Consider the following 20519-nt stretch of genomic DNA (forward strand, 5'->3'; position numbering starts at 1 on the left):
ATTGTGCCAGAGACCCTTTTAACAGCATGAGAGTGAGATAATAGAGCACCACAGGCAATGTTTAATTAACTCATGGAGATGAGTCACTGTGTGCCCCAGCTCTTCCTGCACATTTCCTGCAAACCAGGACAGAAAGTTGTTCATTCTCATGATATCTTCACATATTTTTGAGTATATCTTAAAGCATAAATACTGTAAAAGAAATATTTTGGGGTAGTTTTACTATGTGTTCTAGAAAAAAAAAAAGTGCTCAATTTTCTTTTTTTGGTTGGTTGTTTTGGGATTTTTGCTTGTTTTTTGGTGGGTTTTTTTTTGTTGTTTCAGTTTGTTTGTTCATTTGTTTGCTTTAATTCACCAGTGGAGGAAAAAAAATGTCACTCCTTGAACACAAGACTTTCAAGAAAAGGTATTCTGAACGCTGATTTTTATTTTCTCTTCATTTCTATACCAGAAATAAGTAATTTTTCCTGCATTTTTAATCCAACTACTGACCTAATTTAACTGTTATCTTGAATGTTTTTCTGGAGAAACCAGAGCTGGAACATGAATCAGCACACATGCTTCTCAAAGGCTGCAGCAATTTCTGATGTGAAGTATCAAACCCTGACAGGTTATGGATCAACTGAAAGCACAAAACAACAACACAAGTAATGCCTGAAACATGCCTTTCATGGGTTTGAGAGAACAGCCAACTAAAACAAAACAAAACAAAACAAACAACAGCAAAACACAAAAAAAACAAACAAAAAATATTAGAAAGCAAAACATGAGATTTATTGTGTGCCATCTGAAAATGAGACTCAGCTAATTCACAAGTTGAAATAAAATACATTATATTATATTATAGGCTCTACTAATATAATAATACATTATATTATTATATTAGTAGAGCAACATGAGGGGGAAAAAGAGAGGGAAAAAGCTGATACATGTCAGTAAATCTTTCACTTTGCATTTGAAACACCAGTCATTATCTTTTTGGGGAATTTTGTTGTTTTGTTGGGAGTTTCTTGTACTGTTGAACAAGCTTTTCCAAGACATTATTTAGGCCTCAAAATTACCATGTTTTTATGGTAACTCTGAATCTGTTGAAAGGAAGTTTGAGTATCCTAGGTTCCTGATCTGGATCAAAACACGAAAAATTAGGTTAAGAAAAAAAGAGAAGCTATCACTTTGTTTTCTTTTCCCATGAGGCATTTCTCTGTAGTGGAACTGTTGAGATGCTATCTTGTGCAACTACTCCTAATAGTAGCAGCTTTCAAAATAAGATTTAAAGACAGACCATTAGAAATATTCTGTTTTGATTTTAACTGAATTTTCTGGATTGCTGAATGACTCTCTTATTTCACATATCCCAACCCATACTGCTATGGTGATTTTATTTTGTTTGCTTGTTTGTTTGGTTTTTTTGTTGTTGTTGTTGTTTTGGTTTTTTTTTTTTTATTGTGAAACTATTCCTGCAGAATCTCAGATTTTTTCTCTGTTCTCATTTGGTGAACTGACCTTGGCTGACTGCTGGGTACCCCCAAGCTGACCTTTCTCTCTCCCTCCTGAACACAAGGAGAGAAAATTTAATGGAAGGCTTCTGTGTTGAGAGAAGGACAGGGAGAGATCACTCCCCAGTTACTGAACAAAAGAGATTTAATTTGGGGAAATCAGTTTAATTTATTAATTATCAAATCAGAATAGAATAATGAGAAATACAAACAAATCTATAAACACATCTCTGTTCCTCACAGGCTCAGCTTCACTCCCAGCTTCTGCACCTCCTCTCTCTGAGTAGCCCAGGGGGTCATTTCTTTCTCCACATACTTTTCCTCTGCTCCAGGATGGACTCCCTCCCTGGGAGTTCTCCCAAAGCCTTTCCAGCCTGAGCCCTTCCCACAGGCTGCAGTTTCTCATGAACTGCTCCAGTCTGGATCCCCTCAGGGCCACAGCTCTGCCAGCAGCCCTGGTGCAAGGTGGGCTCTCTGGGCTCACAGCTTCCCTGCCACCAGAGCCTTGCCAGGTACTCCCACGACATTGAACTACTGTGATCTGCAATGAGCTCACCTCATCATTCTCTGGAAAGCTTTCCTGGTTCTCTTCTAAGTTGTCCTTGTGTGCATTTGCCAAGAAAATAATGCCAGTTTGCAGAGGTTCAGTGCTTATGTAAGTCAGCATTGTGTTGAAAGATGATTGCTGTTCCCTAGAAAGCCCTGGTTATCTAGGTTTAATATCAACCAAATAATCACAGCCAAAGAAATACCAATTCAGGTACTTTTAACTGAATTTTGAGCCTTCCATATTTCCCTTGTAAAATCTGTGCACAGATGATTCAATATTATTTTGGTTTTCTTCACCCAGGGGAAGCATCTCATTTCTCTCAGTTCCTATATAGCTTAAACCCATCCCACTGTTAGGAATTCCTTTCTTGGTTCTTTGTGCCTGTGTGTACTGTCTTTCCACACAGAAGTACCTTTCTAGTTATGGAATGTACCAATGAAATGCAAATTTCCCCAGTGGTCTAAGAGAATCCAGAAATCTAAGGTGAAGGCACCTGACATGTCCTTGCCACCTGCCACTGTATTGAACTAAATTGAAAGAGGGCAAGAAGATGGCACGACAGCAAGGATTATGGATGATGTGTCAGGCATTATTTTAAATCTTTTCATCTTCTGTCAGCTTAAATCAGATTCTTGAAAAGGTGCTGGAGCAGAGAACAGGACTGCAGTAGTACCTAAATTAATTTTTTTTCATTTTTACCTAGGAAACAGGATCATTTCTGTTACTTATTCAGAGTATTATCTGTTAAACGTGGTTAAAAATGTAAGATTTTATTTCTCCTGCTGTTATAGGCAGCTGAAGCTGTGTTCAAATGAAGGTTTCTCTCCAGAAATAAACAAAATAACACTGAGTGCAATCTGAGGCAATGATCCAATTTACTGATGCCCTCGGGTTGCCTGGGTGCCACAACTGACTCTAAATGAAGGTAATGTGACTCCACAGCTGTCACCAAGGGAATGGGGAAATAAGTGGGGTTCCAAAAATGTACACGGGGTAAGATTTGACCTGGAGAACAAAGAATGAAGAAGGAGGTTGGAAAAGACTGATTTTGGTACCTCAAGCTGGATGGAGAAGGAAAAACAAAAGTATCATTTTATTGGCATGCTCTGCCCATCACTGGGTGTTTCGGTGGCACCTGTCAAAACACAGGTGTATGCTGTGTCCTCATGGAGGAATTTGGCACAGCTCAGGAGAAGTTAATCTCAAAATGCAGACTGACAGCTCAATGCCCAGGTTTACAGTGCACAGTTACCTGGCAACATTCTCAGCCCTTCCTAAGGGTTTATGTTCTTTGCGCTGTACAGGAATAAAACCTCATGTTTAAGAAGGCAAAGCACAGGAAATAGCACACAGAGTAATGAGCATTTATGCCAGAGGATACAAAACTGTAAGGACAAACATATATAATAAAGTGTGCCTTTCTCTCAGAGTTAGACACTTCCCTCAGGTCAGTATAGATTGTCTGTCCCCAGCAGAAATTCAGCCCCTGAGCTCAGTGTCTATGAAAACTCCTTCTCAAACTCAGACTGGTGCAAGGGTTGTGATGGCTTTGCTTTTTCCTCCTCTGCTCCTGCCAAGGGCAGTGGGACTGATTTCAGCATTATCAGGTAAGGATTTTTGAGGCTGGGTAGATTCCACCCATTGAAGCCATTCTACTTCATACATAATAATTAAATATTCAGTAGTCCAAAGCAGAAATGACTGCAGCCTGTGGGTAAGCAGCTTGTTTACAAAGAAGATGTCCAAATTCATGTACCTCCTCTCTTCATTCCTTTCAGAGGTTGCCTAAAGTTTGCAGCCTCAACCTCTCCAATAAATTAACTATTAGATTTCCCAACACACATGAGACAGCCAAAGGCATTGGGTTTCAGAATGTGCTGGGGTTTTTTCAGTGGATGTAGCCTTCCTTTATTTTTGTACATGGATATGTTTTTGCAGTGCTCTTTGCTTCAGTCACATGTTGTTTCATACACTTTTCCAAAGCAATTAAGTAAAGTAGTAACAGCAAATTTTATTTTTCTAAGACAAGATAGAAATACTGCTGGGGATTTTTTCCACAGTTTGTTTCTACTTGGAGATTGAGAAAAAAACCTGGACACAATTTCTTTAAGGATTTGACACCAGATTATTGCAGAGTTTTCAGAAGTCCCTCTGACTTCATTGTAAATCCATACAACATATGCGTGGATGGGACAGAATATGAGATTAATACCTCAGAAGAGATGTTTAACCATGCAAAGATTTCAGTGGGAGGTGAGCATCCAGAAAATCCCTTAGGTAGGATTTTTGGCTATCAACAAACATATCTGAGAACATGTCTCAAACAGAAGGGATTCCTTACAGCCTTGATTAAAGGTTAGAAAGTCCCCAGAGTCCTTCTCTTTTCCTTATACTACCTTATTGTGCTTTCTTCATTTCAATTTATTTGTTGTTGTGAAGTTTGAAGTTTTTTCTAAAAACCTGGAAAACGTACTTACTCATTAATCTATTGGCCCTTAAGTTGAGAAAAATTCTGTAGTTGCTTAGGCATGAAAAGAAAACTCTATTGAGACTACCTACCTGTAAGGACAATTCCCATCTATTAATAAAAACTTTTTCTGGTTCTCTCATTGTCTGCTAGAGTCTCTTGCTAGCCCTTTTCTTTGCATGGAATTAAATGAGTTAGTTTTAATGTTGTCGGTTCTTTCCCTCTCTGAATTTTCTGAAAGATTAAAGGGGAAAAAGTATGCACAACAGGAACAAGTAATTTATAAATATATGATAGGGGTAGTTATTCAAACAAACAAAATGTCTGATGAAATAAAGTATGTGAACTCAAAAAATTTGCAATGTATAGTGAGTTAGATACATGTTTTAATGGGTTTTCATTGTTATTGCGTTCAGATACATGGAGAAAACACAGCAATTTAAATTTATTGAATTCTACTATGATACAGAAGGCAGGTGCACTAAAGAACAAAGGGCCACAGACTGTGAAAACAGGGCAAAAATTCTTCCTTCTGATTAAACATCTTCAGAAAAACCTCTCTTTTTACTATTCTTATCTTCTTGTTTTCTTGGTCTTGCTGTACTGATGCTGATGGCAGCTACTGCACTAATCCCACAGAGACCTGAACATTGAGTAAAGTCTGTATTTAGGCTCAATTTTCTCATGTTAAGCTTTGCATATCTTTTGTATACAATCTTCTAAACACACTCTGACAAGGCTCTGTGTTGTCAAGCAAGCTCAGGTCTGACAGATAGCTAGCTTGAAAAAGGCACAGTGTTTTCAGCAATGTTTTCTGCACCAAGCATAGCACCTTTCAGCTGGAGCTCTCTGGCATCTATTGGGTGCCAAATACATGACATACCTCTCAAACATACAGTTTTTTGCAGCACTGTCATGGTTTACCCCAGCAGGTAACTAAGCCCCCTGCTGTCACTCATTTACTTGTCCCTGGTCAAAAGGGGGTGAGAAAAAGAAGAGTAAAAGGAAAACTCATGGGTTGAGATAAAGACAATTTAATGAGTAAACAAAAGCTGTGCACACAAGCAAAGCTGGGAAAAGCAAGGAATCAATTCAGTGCTTCCCATGGGCAGGCAGGTGTTCAGCCATCCCAGGAAAGCTGGGCTCCACCATGCAGTGACAAACACCATCACTCTGAACATCCTTTCTTTCCCTCTCTGTGCTGAGCCACACATACCAGATGGTCTGGGATGTCCCTGTGGTCAGCTGGGGTCAGCTGTCACTGCTGTGACCACGCAACATCTTGTGTGCCCCAATCTCCTCACTGCTGGGGTGGGTGAGAAACAGAGGAGGCCTTGACACTGTGCAAACACAGCTCAGCAACAACCAAAACATCCCTGTGTAATCAGCACTGTGTCAAGCATGAAACCAGAACACAGCCCCACACCAGCTGCTATGGAGAAAATTAGCTCTACCAAAGCCAGAATTACTTCTGTCCAAGCCAAAACCAGCACAAGCAGGCAAATGAAAAGTTCACCAAAAAAAATAACCCCCAACGGAAAAATAGAATAATCCTGATTTAAGCAAATGTAGCACTAACCTAAACATTTTAGGCATGAAACAGTCATTTTGTAACAGTCCTAATGTCATAAAGATCTCTAAGGCAGTTCTCAGTAATGTTATGTATGGGTGTATAATTTCTTGTTAGATTAAGTCATCAGGAAGACTAAATAAAAATATGCATACGTATATTTAATTTTCTAAAATATATTTTTATTATTATATATAATATAATAACTTTTTTTTTCTAATCTTCATAGTCCACATTCAGGCTGAGCATCCAGATTTCCTCTTCTGTCTGATGGTTCATGCTCAAATAATAAGGAATATCATGCACCTTACAGTGGCAGGATTGTCATCAGAGTCTGCCATCTAGGACAGAGAGAAATTTCATAACAGACAAAGTACTTTGAAGGTAATTCATAGGAGATTATTGTTGAGAATTGTGTTCATTCATTTTTCAGATGGATGATTTTTCATATAACGCTGGTCTGTCCCCTTGATTCCCCCTCCCTATTCTGTATCTTCCAATATCAACATCTTGCTGGTAAGAAAAAAATCCATTTTGGTAACAGAGGGAGAGTGATTCTCCAGCTACCTTAAAGCATAACCTAAATTATCACCTTCATGAGCAATACAAAGTCATAAGTTCCTTCTGTGTTCATTCTTGTGATCACATGAACGAGCAGTACATGGTGGTTCTGCAGCATCTTTAATGGAGTGTCTCAAACTAATTTTCCAGCAATTACCAAATTATAACACATGTGCAACCTAAGATTTTCAAAAGTCCCACTTGTTTCAACAGCAAACTTCGTGTTCTTATAGTTTAGAATATTAATTTTAAAAATACTTTAATTACTTTTATCAAATTGATTGCTTTTAGAATTTGAAACTTAAATAGTAATAGAATTTTAAATGTATAATTATGCAGTTTTAAGAAGTTGTTATGTTTACTTAAAACCTGAACCTTCTAAAATTCTGAAACGTGAAGTTACACTAGACAAAATTTTCTATCAGTGTTTATATCTGTTTTCAATAACAATAAAGAATCCAAACTTCAGCTGAGCAATGTAGAAAAGTGAACTAAAACCAGAGTGACTTTAAATATTACTCACACAGCATATCTCTCAAGATTATTACCCTAAATGACATGGGGTACTAGATAATAATTATTTATGTGCATTTGTTCCTTTAAAAAGCAACAAAGTGTTCCTTTAAAAAGTGACCCTGCTTTGCAGTTGTCACTTAAGTTTGCATCCAGAGAGAGGCAACAGAGTAGGAATTCACTAAAATTCCCTTTTAGTCACTGTCATACCCCAGACATGAGCCTGACTAGGAAGGTGCCATAGATTCACTAAGAGAATGGGGCTCCACTTTGAGGAGAGCCTAAATTCAGAAAAGCAGTGAGTACCATGGTAGGCTGTTACCACAAACCATGTCACCAACTAGATTAAAGCACTGCGGTCCCAGTTTGGGAGACCAGAATGAGGGCTCTGAGCAGCCATGACAGAACCACTCAAAGGACCTGGAATGGAAAGTCATCTTCAGCATGAAGCTGTATCCACCCCCAAGTTTTGGAAACTTCTACTTTTAATTTGCTTGATTTCTCTTTAAAAGAGATGTACAGAAACTGCTGACAGTTTTAACAGAGTAGCTCTTCCTCTGTCAAGTATTAGATGCACCTGTTGTTCCATATATACAACAATAAAAAGGCTAAGTATAAAACACAGTGGGTCTCATTCTTAATCACATTTCTGCTTATGCAGCCTTTCAGGGTCCAACACAACAGGCAGGTAAAAGGAAATGAGATTCAGGTGAAACATGTACATAATATCATGGACCAAACTTTTGATGGTGTCTACTTATGTTTTTCAGGAGGAATTGCTGTTGGATTAGTTGAAATGGAGTATCATGGTTTCTAAAATAGAGCACTCTCTAGTGTGTGTAGGGGGGAGTTGATTGTTATTATTCCTTTCATGGTCCTATTTTGGAAAAGCTGTGAATTTTCTTGCAGACAGGATACCTACCAGGTTTACTTAATTCCTAAATTCTTCAAACATGCTTTGGGGCCACGTTCTGGAATAATCCATACTAGTGACTCCTTAAGAAAACTGCCAGCATTTGGTGTCACTTGAGATATTTTCCAGCACACGCTTATTAAATGGATTTTCCTGGCACTCTGTAAAAACTCCAGATGCCCTTGCAGAGATGGCACCTGATGCAGAAGACTGTCACAGCCTTTCCTAGAAACCCCCTGATATTGGCTGCAGCATCAGCAGCAGGAGCTCCACTGAACTTGGGCTGTGTGCCATGAACAAGTGATGGAATGTGACAGGGCTTTTTGGGAACACACCCAGCAGTGGGCACACATCACTCCTTTCTTTAATATCTCTGCATATCAGCCTGTATATATAGCTGGTTAATATACATGACATACATTATATCATCGATATAATTGGATTAGATATAAATAACTTCTTAAAATAAAACATAATTCAGCTTCAATGACAGTAGCTTTTCATATATATGGCATGGGGACCTCAGAGAAAGAATTATTTCTCAAGAACACCTAATGATAATGATGAAGCTGAGACAAAAGTAACATTTTTGGGTTTCCTGAGAATAACAGGAACATTTACATTAGCAACAGAAAAAGTGGCTAAAAATAAGCTGACCCACAAATGCTATTGCAAAGAATGGAAAACCCAGCTCCACACAAATCTTTTTTTTCCCTTTTCAGTTTACTTCTGAATTTTTGTCTCCAGAACTACTACTCTATAATATATGAGGGAAAAAAATCTTTTCAAATTTTGGGAGGAATTAGACACAAATAAAGGACAAACCTTTTTCATTTCAAATCGTTGACTAGAGATTTGCTTTCACTTTAGAGAACTTACAGTAAGGTTGAATTTAATCCAGTGCCTTCATCCCTACTAATTACAGCATCCAAGTTTGAAAGCTCAGAAGTCTGCATAGATTGCCTTGTGGCCCTTGAAAAAGGTATCTCCCTGCATGCCAAGGCAGTGCACATCTGCCCAAGGGTTTTGGAGAGTCAGAGACGTGTTTCTGCCACTCCCTGATGTGGGCAGGTGCTCGGAAGAGTGGCAGCACTCAGCAGTTTTCCCCTCCCTTCCTCTCCTCTTTTCCACAGTCCTCCTCAACTTAGATTTGCATTCACTGCAAGTACAGAAATTCTCTACAAATGTGAATAACCTGGTCATCATGAAAATGTGTAATCTTGTAAATGCTTACTCATTTTCACAACGTTATTCTTCCTCCTGAAGATAAAGCTGCTGGAAATAATTATACAACTTTTGCATGTAAGCACATAGAGTTTACATATAGCATTTTGAAAAAAAAAATAAATACATTCTCATTTCTAGATTTTGCATACCTAGCTCTTTGGGGCATACATGAGAAGTTGGAAAGCTATCTGCTTAAGTTTCTAGGAACACAGTGAATTTCAGAAGCCCTTTTTTTCTAGCTCTTGGGTATCATGTAAAAGCTGAGGACCCTGAAGAAAACCTTATGTGCATCCCAGTCATGGCCTGGGCTGTCCCACCTGTCCTGCTATAGTGCTTGCCCCAGTTGGGAGGCAACTTCCAGTGGAATTTGTTATTTATGAACATTCACATTTCAAAGGACACCCACAGCATGCAATGAAACACATGACACTGAGAACATACCCTGCTACCCTGACACTGATCAGGTTTTTCTTAGCAGGAATCTGGCTTGAAATATTCCAATGGAGCACTTGTAAAGAAAGATGAATGTTTCTGTTGAGGAGAAAGTAAATCAGGATCCTCTTAATTCCAGTGCTTGATTAAGTTCCCATAACTTATTTTTTAAGTTTTTATTCTTCTAAAGTTTAAATCTAAAATAACACAAAGGTTCACATCTATTAGTTCCTGAAAAGCATAGCTCTAGTGTCCATTAGAAGATGCCTAAACACAGTGGCACATTACATTTTTTTTCTGTTTTAGAGACAAAAAACCTGTTTTTCTGAACAGTCTGTAGCATATAAAGTTTGATATTATTGACTTACACTTACACTAAAAATAACACTTCTAACTTATATTTACTATAGCAATCCAGTACCAATACATTATCACATTTGATTTATTTTGATAGCTAACCAAGCTCATAGAAAATCAAAAGTGAATGCAGTAGGTTGTGGAAGAGAAAATGGAAGTTTAAATGGAAGAAGTAACAAGTATGATTCAGTAGTTGAAAAACAGTAATACAATTTGCTGTTTTATTTGAGGTTATGGTCTGTTCAGCATGTCTTACTACAGAAGGGGAGGGAAAAAAACCCAAACACAAAACCCAATGTGTTCATTATAAACCCCATGATTCTGTCTTCAATATTAACTGGTAAATATGCTACTGCTTCACATTGTGTGATGGACTATGCCTGACTACATGACTTGTAAGTCATGTGAAATCCTTAAAAATTAATGCCCTTGAGTACTGTAAATTTTATGAACCAAAACTGGGCATTTTTAACAACCTTTCAGTGGTTTTTATGAGACTTTTCTATACCTCATTAAAAATCTGGTTTGTTCTTTGACTAACACAAATTTTCTTTTATTTTTTTCCCCTATTGCAGTACTAAAAAAATGCCCTCCAAGCTGAAATTATGTACTTGCAGTGATTGCAGTGATATTTTCTTGTCTTTCATTCTTTTAACAGTTTGCAATTCTATGAAACTGAAACTTGCCCTTCTCACAAATTAGAATAGGGATTTTACTCTTCATTTTATCCAAGTCATTAATTCTCAGAATTAAACAACATTAACTATCACAAACAGTAAACAATTGCTTCTGTGTATTGATTAAACCATAATATGTTACTGTGACCTAAATGAGAGCATTTAAACTCATATCCCCAGTGTAATTTTGGGCTAAACTGCTGAATACCAGCATTTCAAAATCTATTTGAGTGTTAAGGCCCAAGTGAGAGATCACAGATGTCTTACCTATTAAGAAAGTGCAACGACACAATATTAAAAACAAGTCTCTTGCTAAATACACTTGCAGTTTTCATGCTCAGAAAATATTTCTTTTTTTCTTTTCATATATAACTGTCTCTTGTGACAGAATGATAACTCACTTGTCATCAATCAGTTCTAGGACAACCAGGAAATTGTGAATAAACAACAGAGCTTCTTCAGCGTTTGACTGAAGTGGAACATTTTGAAATTCAATTAAATTTTAAATCAGTAAAAGGCCTTTTCACATTGACATTTTCCATGGCTGTATTTATTCTGTTTAAGTCATTTTTAATTCATCTTCTCATATTTTAATTTTCTTTCAGGCCATAATTATATATCAAACTCAAAGGACAATCTGCTTCTTATATCACACATTTCTCTAGTTGCTACCACTTTGGTACAAAGGTTTGTGACAACAGATAGAATAGGTAACACTGGATTTTCAACAGCTCACAAACAAAAAACTTTTGCTTGGGTGCCCTATAATTTTTCCCCAGAGTGCCTTGATGCCCTTAACACTTCTGCTGCTAATGAAAGAAGAGGATAACCTGACTCTCTGAATCAGCAATTTGTTCAATAAGAAAGGGATTATTTCCACAGCTGTTCACTTAATAAGGACTTTCTTCCACACCTGGATATGTTTTGGTATCATGTCTGCAATTAGCAGTGTTAGCATCAGTCTCAAAATTTCCTGTTATAGTCCCAGCAAGCAGACTTTAAGATAATTCAATTTTTGTAAGCAAACAGGAAAGGAAAGTCTTTGCTTCATCTCCATTGCCAGCTGTTGATGGTGAGAGGTAAATTGACTCTGTGTCTTAAAGGCTCAAAGCCTTTAAGAAACAACATTTTTTGTATTTTGATAAATATTTTCCTGAGGCCTATTCTCACTGAGCATTGCATTACTGCTTTACTTGGATCAGGAATACTATTTCAAAATGTTTCTCCAATGCCCCCTCCTTATCATGCTTTGGTGCAAACCACGGGTTTGGCTCATCACGCTCGATCTGAACTTCCTTTGGGTGGAACTGAACTTCAGTGAGCTCTGCAGGTATTCACTGAGTGGGAGCTCAGGCCACAGAACCAGACAAGACTTGGCCTGAAACCTCCTTTTCCTCCCCATGTGGTACCATGGACACGGCGTGCTCAGTCTGGACCATTCACATTGCTAAACCTGACTGAGGAGCAAACATAATCCCTCTTTTTCCTTCTCTCTGCTTACAAAATAAAGTTGTTATGAAATGTAAATGCCTGAGAACATGAACCTTGGAAAAACTTGATGTCAATCACTCTATGCTAATATATCTGTAATGAAATGCAAATGTCTGTTTACAAAATTAGTTTCACAAGGAATTGCTTAATGTCTGTTGGCCTGATATTTTTCAAAGATCGAGATCAAAGCAGATATATGCATGTTACTTTTCACTTAAGTGGACAGGATTACACAAAGTTGGTTGTAGAACAGCCATCCTTACCATGGGCTATATTACAGCAGTTAAGATTGTTTTACAATTGACATTTTTTTAGAAAATCATTTCATATTCAGAAAGATGAGTGGGTTTACCTGACAGGAGCAGGAACATACTGACCTCATCTAAATGGGTAAAGGCTCATGGGAGCACTTCTGATGAAGGTTTTATAAAAATGTCAGACAGCATGATTTTACAGACAGCAGACCCCATGAACCCTCATATGGTATTTTCAAAAGCACTTGCATGCACTTGTAAGATGATGAATGCACTAATAATGTGAGAGAGGAATAAAGTAGGTTGCAGAAGATCTAGCTGGGTCTCTAAGTTAAAGATCAAAAAAATATTTCCTCTTGCTCAGATTTTTTTTTAATTTTAAAACTATCCAAATGTCAGAGACAGGTTTATGACCTCTTTGAACTTGCTACCATTCTAATATTAGAGTGCTTGCAACTGAAATATTATGGTTCAATTTCAACAGACAAACAGGTAATTCTGGATCAAAACACATACTTTCTTCCCTACTCTGTTATTACTTTAAACAAACTTGGGAGGCTGGGGTGTCTCCAGAGGGTAATCCACCCAAAGATTATTCAAGAGCTAAAACAGGAGGAATTTTTCCCACTCTGAAAATGCCTCTCTCTAGTTGAAAAGAGAGAACAATGTGTAGTATATGCTGACCATATCCATATATTTAGGTAACCATAGTTCAGCATGAAAATACCCATTCTCATTCTTCATTTATAATCTTTGTGGTGGATGATAAAATTCCCTTAAAAATCTTTCTCTCAGTACTAGCTTCTGTTCTCAAGTCCTAATTCTTTCCTCTTTTGAGCTTACTAGGTTTGCACGTGTGATACCACTCCTTTGACACAAATGGGTGTTTGATCAGATTTCTGAGCTCAGGCCAATGCTGTTCACCATTAACCATCAGCTCTTCTTCCTTTCCAGCATTGTCCTTGTCTAGAACAAGCCCAGACTCCATTAATTAAACATAATTGTCAATGCTGTTTCATTATCTGACTGCTCAGAAATGCTCAGATCAGCTGCTCTCTGATGCTCAGATGGGACCAGAGTCAAACAAGAAACAGAGTTTTGGGTAGCAGTGGCTTGTGCAGTATTGTAACCTCGGGGCATTTCCTGACCTTCATTGCTCTACCAACCTCTTTGCTACCCTGTGGGTGCCAGTGAGAGAGTGAAAAGGTAAATTCAGTGTAACCATTGCTGGCTGGGCCTCTGCACTAAATCCTGCTGCCCCACCTGCAATATTTAACCTGTGGTTACCCTGTGATTCCATGGGTAGGAATGGAGGTTTCCGTGCTGCTTTAGTACAGGTGTACATTCTCACTCATTACAGAACCAAAGGTAAAGAAATCCTCATGGTCAGCCTGTGGAATTTTCCTGGTTTTGAAATAGGGCTTCACCTAGTCAATGTATGTAAAAGGAGCTACATCGTTCCCAAAATTATATCACATGACTTCTGAATAGAAAGTAATTCCTTTTATTTCATGAAGAAAATTAGTAAATTTAGTAAATTCATTTTCATTCAGTCTACCCCTCTTTAAAGCAAGTGTTCAAAACCATTTTACAAAGCTTTTATATGAATTTACATATTAATTTAGATCCTTTCAACTGCTGTATGGCTAAATATTGAATATTTATGTCATAATAAAATTTAAAATTTCTGGGATTTTAGAAAAACTTTTTTTATTTTCTTCAACTGAAAGTTCCATTTGAAACAAAGGTAGATATTTTTATTTTATTAATATTTCTAGTAGTGGAATTATGAGTATAATTTTTTTAGCTGTTTTTATTTAAAAAAAAACAAACAAACAAAAAAAAACACTAGGAAAGGAAGACTCATATATGCAGAAAATTCTGAACTCCACATATTTCATTTACAAAAGTAATTTCATTTACAAGTCACACCATGGTTGCGAAGGAGCATATTCTTAACTTTATTTCCAGATCACAGAATATTCTAAGCTGGAAAAGAAACACAAGGATCATAAATTCCAAATTTTCTTGCAATTATGTATCATCAAATGTGTGTGTTTTGGTTGGACTTCTTTAATTTTTGAGGGGGATGTTTGCGTTGTTTTGTTTTTTCCTGAGATCTGCTCTAAAAGAGTGAAGTGTTTTGGGGCAATCTCATCTATATCTGAAATAATAAGTCCTGATGTGTCTCAGGTGCAGAATGATTCTGTGCCCAGCCAGAGCTGTCCAGTGCTCTAAATTTCAGAATGCTTATTAGCTAAAATCCACTGCTGTAGCTGTACAGGATTAATCTGTTCTTGGTACATTTATTTGAGCTATGTAACATTTCCAGCTTCAAAGAGAAAGGGACTTGTGGTAGGCTGAGCTTTATCAATTGTAATAAAGGTGAGGTTATGCAATGAGTTTCAAGGCATGGGTATTATGAAAATTCCTCATCACTTGGACTATCCCACCCCCCCCTTTTTTCTTTTAATCTACACAGTTATCCTATCAGGTATGTCACAGCCGAGAGATAATTACATCCAAAACAAATAACAAGCCTACCTTCTCAGTCTGGCTCCCTCCAGCCTGCTGGCCTCAGCTCTTTAGCTCTTGACACAGCAAATTCTAATCAAAAACTTAACTGAGAAGAGCAGCAGTTCTTGTTAGTCCCTGCACTTAGTATGACCTATTTAAGATATCATCCTAGCCCTGCTAATCTTGGAAATTCAATCGATAAACCTGGCTCTGCTCTTTCAGGTGCCTGCCCTAACACAGCCATTAAATGCAAGTGCAGTGACCTTCCCCAGTCCTGATATCAATCAAATGCCAAATGCCACTGCTGGCATTGACCTTCATCTTATCACTGCAGGCTTTGTAGGATCTCTCAGTGAAACAGAGTGCTCGGACTTGATTCTAATTCTAAACCATATTCTGTCATTGGTATAAAATCAAGATACTGTAACGTCCTTGATTAACTCAAGCAACAATCACAAACGTATAGCTCACTTGATTTGTTGTTTTCCAGTCATACCTTCCTTCCAGTGGCAGTATCTGAATCTAAAGAAAAAACAAGTTTTTTTATCTCATGCTAGTTTATTCTCATATAGTCAAGCAATTAAGCTAACCCCAGATAAATTCAACCAGTTTTCCCAAAGACTGACACTAAGTCTGACTCAAACGTAACACTACTTTAACAAAGTCAATCAGCAGCCCTCTGTTGGCATTGACTCCTACTTAGTACAACAAAATACAATAATTCTTCCTAAAGCCTAATGCCAAACCTGTATTTAACACAGGAGTTTATTAGCTCCATCTAAGCAGGACCAGAACAAAATGTATCTAAAAGTTTCACTCTGTGTGTCAGGCAGAATTCATACTTGACATTAATTCTCATACTTCATCTGTCCCAAACCCCACTACAAGCCTAAAAATAGCCTTATCACAACAAAGCACTCACTCCTCACAGTCTCAGAATAAATTATAGGATGAATGTGGCTGAATTAATCCAGGAGTAGTCCTTCGACCTCTGCTATCCTGAGATCTAACTCTGGACTAAAATAATGCCTCCCCTGAATCTTGCAGGATCAAACCAGCCTTTCCTCCTCTCCCAGGGATGATCTGGAAGTCCTCAAACACCCCATGATTCACCTTCCCTCTTCCAGAGCTGCTCATCACCTTTGAAGAGGATTGCATTCACCTTCCCTCTTCCACCTGCTCATCATGCATGCTTTAGGCATGCAGCATTTTCAGGCAGAACCATGGGATTGTTCCACACCTAACTACAGCCATAACGAAAACTGCTCTAATTCATTCTCCCCCTGAACTCTGTGTAAGATATTTGCTCATGTCAGCAACAACCTTTATTGATCTTAGCAGTACCAAGATATACAGCTGTCTCCACTGTTCTAAATTCTACTGCTGCTCTAGCAGTGGTAGCAGGGATCTCCTGCCAGCTCCTGGTCTGACAAAGTGTCCCAGCTGGGCATTTTCAGAGGAGTCAGTCACAGCACTAACGTGCAGCTTAATGCTAATTCTTGAGCCAGTGACAGATTCAGCTGTATCCTGTCAAGAAGAGATTAAGACTAGAGTTAGAGGACTGGAGAGCAAGAAGGCACTGGGAGATTTATTATTCACTCCTGTGAGGCTGGGGTGGGAGTTTTTCACAAGCAAATGTTTTAAGACTGGTAGGAATTGATGAGTGGTGGCACTGTAATTTTGTTAGGGTTAAGACTAGAAGTAATAGGATTTAAAGAACAAAATGTATCTGTATCATGACAGATCCACAGAGTTAGGATGTGACTTTTATGTGCTTATGATATAGGTCTTTCCCCCTTGCTCTGACAGGCTTCAGGGGGAAAACAAGCTTCCACCCTCATAGGGACAGCAGTCATGAGTTCCAGTTTTGATCACAAAACTGGAAATTCTGCTGGATAAAATCCTACTGTTTACCTCACTATCTCCAGTTCTCTATCAGTCCTTGGACTTCATGCTGGTCACAGGACTCAGATGGCCTGGAGGCAGTCATACTGGCATTATAGAATCAAGAAGGTCATTAGATCAGAAACTTGTGCTTTCAGATTTTCAGTTTCAGAAGAGACCCAGGTAGCAGTCATAAAGGCAGGAGCAAAGTATATTTAATATAAATAGTTGTCTGCTTTATTTAATGATTCAACAGTAACGTTTGGATTGCCAAATTACAGTCTCACAAATAATCATTGAACCATTCCTTCCATCAAACACCTAGCTTCTCCTTGGCTCCTGCAAAGGTCAAAGAAATGTTTGACTGTAATTTTAAATATAGAAGAATGATTCCTATTCTTTAGCAAGCCACAGGTATTTCTAGTTAGATAAACTTTTCCCCATTGGTTTTCCACTTTTGGAAATTTATATAAATAGCTATAAGAACGGCAGTCTAACCATAGTACATCCACTAAAAAATTAAAAAAAAATTGAATAAAAACATCCAATTCTCTAATTTTTCTTTTTGACACATAATCAAGACCAAGTATCTACACAATTTTCCAATTCACACATGATTATATGTTTTGCATTATATGTATTGCAGTAAAGTTCCTGTCTTGGATACAATTTGGACAAAAGAAGAATAATGAATAAACTGAGTCACACAATGCTGGTGAGAATGCTCTGTAGAGAGAAATAACTATCATACCTTTGCCTTGACAAGGATGGATTCACTTGTCAGCAAAATATATTAAAGTTTAAATTTAATGTCTAAATAAGTAGTTTTACTGCTTAAATAATCTTATATCCGTGTGTCTAAGATGATGAAAATTTACAGAAAAACCTCATTTTTTTTAGTAAATTCTGGATGAAGAAAATGTGGCTCAGCTTCAATTCAGGGGTCAGGGCAGGAAAGACTGAATGATTATGACTATTGCTATGTCAGAAAAATTTTTACATTTAGTAACAAGGAATATGGTCATCTCTGGGCTAAGGGCAGACATTTTGCTTTTTGAGGGAAGCAAGAAACAAGGCTTGTAGGGTTGGGCTGAGCTGCAGTGGTGTAGTTTTAACTTGAGGGGTAGTCCTGAAGAGGAAAAGGAAGGCTGTTAGAGTTCAGAAAAGCAGAGAAAGTTACTTGGTGTTCAGAGATAGATTACAGTTTAAGAGTTAGGTCTGTGTCTGTAGCCTTCCAAATATACAGAGTCAAGGTCCTGGGTGTCAGCAGGAATTGAGATTATGATTTATGGTCCTAATGTGTATTGGTGTAACTAGGCCACGAATTTGGCACAGCATGGATCAGTTCTCGAGCTGAAAGCAGCAGCTGATCAGGTACAGTAACTTCTGCATCCTCTTAAGCAGTTCATACTGGGATCAGAGGCATCGGCAGAAACAAATAATTCAAAATCTGATTTTCAGGGATATGCTATTTACCCATGGAGCTTTGTAGCTGAATTATGTTTAAAGTTCTATTGTGGATTTGGCTGAGGTTAAAGGCAAGAGACCTCAATCCTCTGTTGGGAAGCTCAAGGAAGGAGAACTCACACGAGGCCTCTTTGAAAGTGCAAAATGGTGTGGCACCTTTCTGACAGCAGGTAGGACTTACTGCACCTCTGGAAGTTTCATGCTGCTGTTGGTTAAATTTGGAGTTAGGACTCAGCAGAACCTGAAATGCCAAGTTTGTTTCTCAAATACCACAGGACAAAAGTAAGGGGCTGTAACAATGTATTGCCATCAGCCAAGGGGATACTGAGGTCCTCTACTGTAGCAGTACTTTGCTCCAGTGTAGATTGCAGCCACAAGTGCCTACACAGGAAATATCCTAAATTCAAATACCAAACTGAGGATGAGTGACAATAGGGATGCTTAAGGGAGACACACGGGAGTCACAAGGTTATGACAGATAATTCAGTGTCAGGAATTCATTTGAGGGGAGCAGGGACTAATGATTGATTTGAATTCATTGCTGGTCCTGGCAGGGCAAAGGCAATTGCCAGTAGGTTGAATACTTTGTTGTCACCCTGGGGTAATAGTAGTCTCTGTGGTGCCTGAGTGGGCATGCACACCCCACATGTGCATATGTAAAGATCTATATATGTATAGAATATATTTGTATAAAATAAATGTATCTATACATGTATGTAGGTATTCACAGAGTTAAATTTTGACTTAAGACTGAATCTAAGTTAGTTTTAAGTTCCAGTTCCAAACTGAATGACCTGAATAATTGACTATGGTGTCTTAATTCCTTGCATTCTTGAACAAAGAAATAATTTTGAGGCAGTCTGTGTTGTTAAGCATGGGAATAGAATTCAAGCCACCAGGCTTCCCAGAACACTGACCTGTAGCAGAATTCAGAAAGCCCTACTGTGTCCCTGAGACACAAAAAAAATTCTTCACACTGCAGAGGTCAAACACAGCTTACCTGGCTCTGGTATTAACATCTATGTGCAGCTGTGAAGGCAATAAAATTCAGTACTGCCTTCAGCCACAGCTAAAGGGAGCAGCAAGAGTGCTGCCTTTAGACCACAGCTAAAGCTGTGTTAGTAAAGGCACTGAATTTTACTTCCTTTCAGCCTAGGATAGATCATCCAAGCAGGAAAGAGTAGAAAGATTTCAATTTCTACAGTCTGTTCATTGATCTGTTTGTATTTTCTCTCTTCAACACCCATTACATGAATATATGCAGAAGAGAGGAGCATTTAGCTTAATTATTCCACTGAAAACATCAATTTGGGTCTCCAGAATATAAAAAGTAAGTAAAAGGAGAATTTTAAAATAATTAGTTCAGGGTTTAACTCAGGGTTTTTACAAAAAAAGGGATCAGATAGAAGCAAGTAATTACTTCATTGGTTACATTGTTCTCTCTTGTTAACATATAAAACCAATTATGAAAAATGTAGATATTTTAATATAATTACTACATTGATTCATTTTTTCTTGTTCTTTTTATTTCAAAAGAGCATGACAGATAAGTTGCTACTATAATCAGTTTGAAGTGAATTCTGTACTGGTAAATGAGGTCAGACTAATGGTCTTCATAAATGAAGTTTTCAGAAGTAGTGTTAGTTAAAAAAAACATTTATTACTTTCTCTACAGAAAATTTTGGGTTTTTTTAAAAACATAAATTGAAATGCTTCATTTAGTTGCATTTATTTAGACATGTTACAATGATTCCCTATAAGATTGAGAATATAAATGTGATTTTACTACATTCTCCTATCAGTTTGGTCTAGCATCCAACTATGGCTATATATTTAAATGTATACACTACTTATTTTCTCATTATTTTCATAGTTGTTGAAAAAATGTTGCATCATTTAAACCATTTAAACCATTTAAACCAAATCTTTCATCATTTGGTGAAATACATGATATTTAATAAGGCAGAGTTTGTCCAAAAAGGACACTTCATACGTGTAATTTCTTAGTCTCTGATTGAAATGGAAACCAAAATATTCATAGGATGAGAGATGCTGAATGAAAAAAAGCTTTCAAAGTGAATTTCTATTATTGCATTTGACACTTCCCATGGTAAACTACATTCCAATCTAATACATGTATTTG

The sequence above is a fragment of the Serinus canaria genome, chromosome 1, assembly GCF_022539315.1.
Source record: "Serinus canaria isolate serCan28SL12 chromosome 1, serCan2020, whole genome shotgun sequence".
NCBI classification, from domain to species: domain Eukaryota; kingdom Metazoa; phylum Chordata; class Aves; order Passeriformes; family Fringillidae; genus Serinus; species Serinus canaria.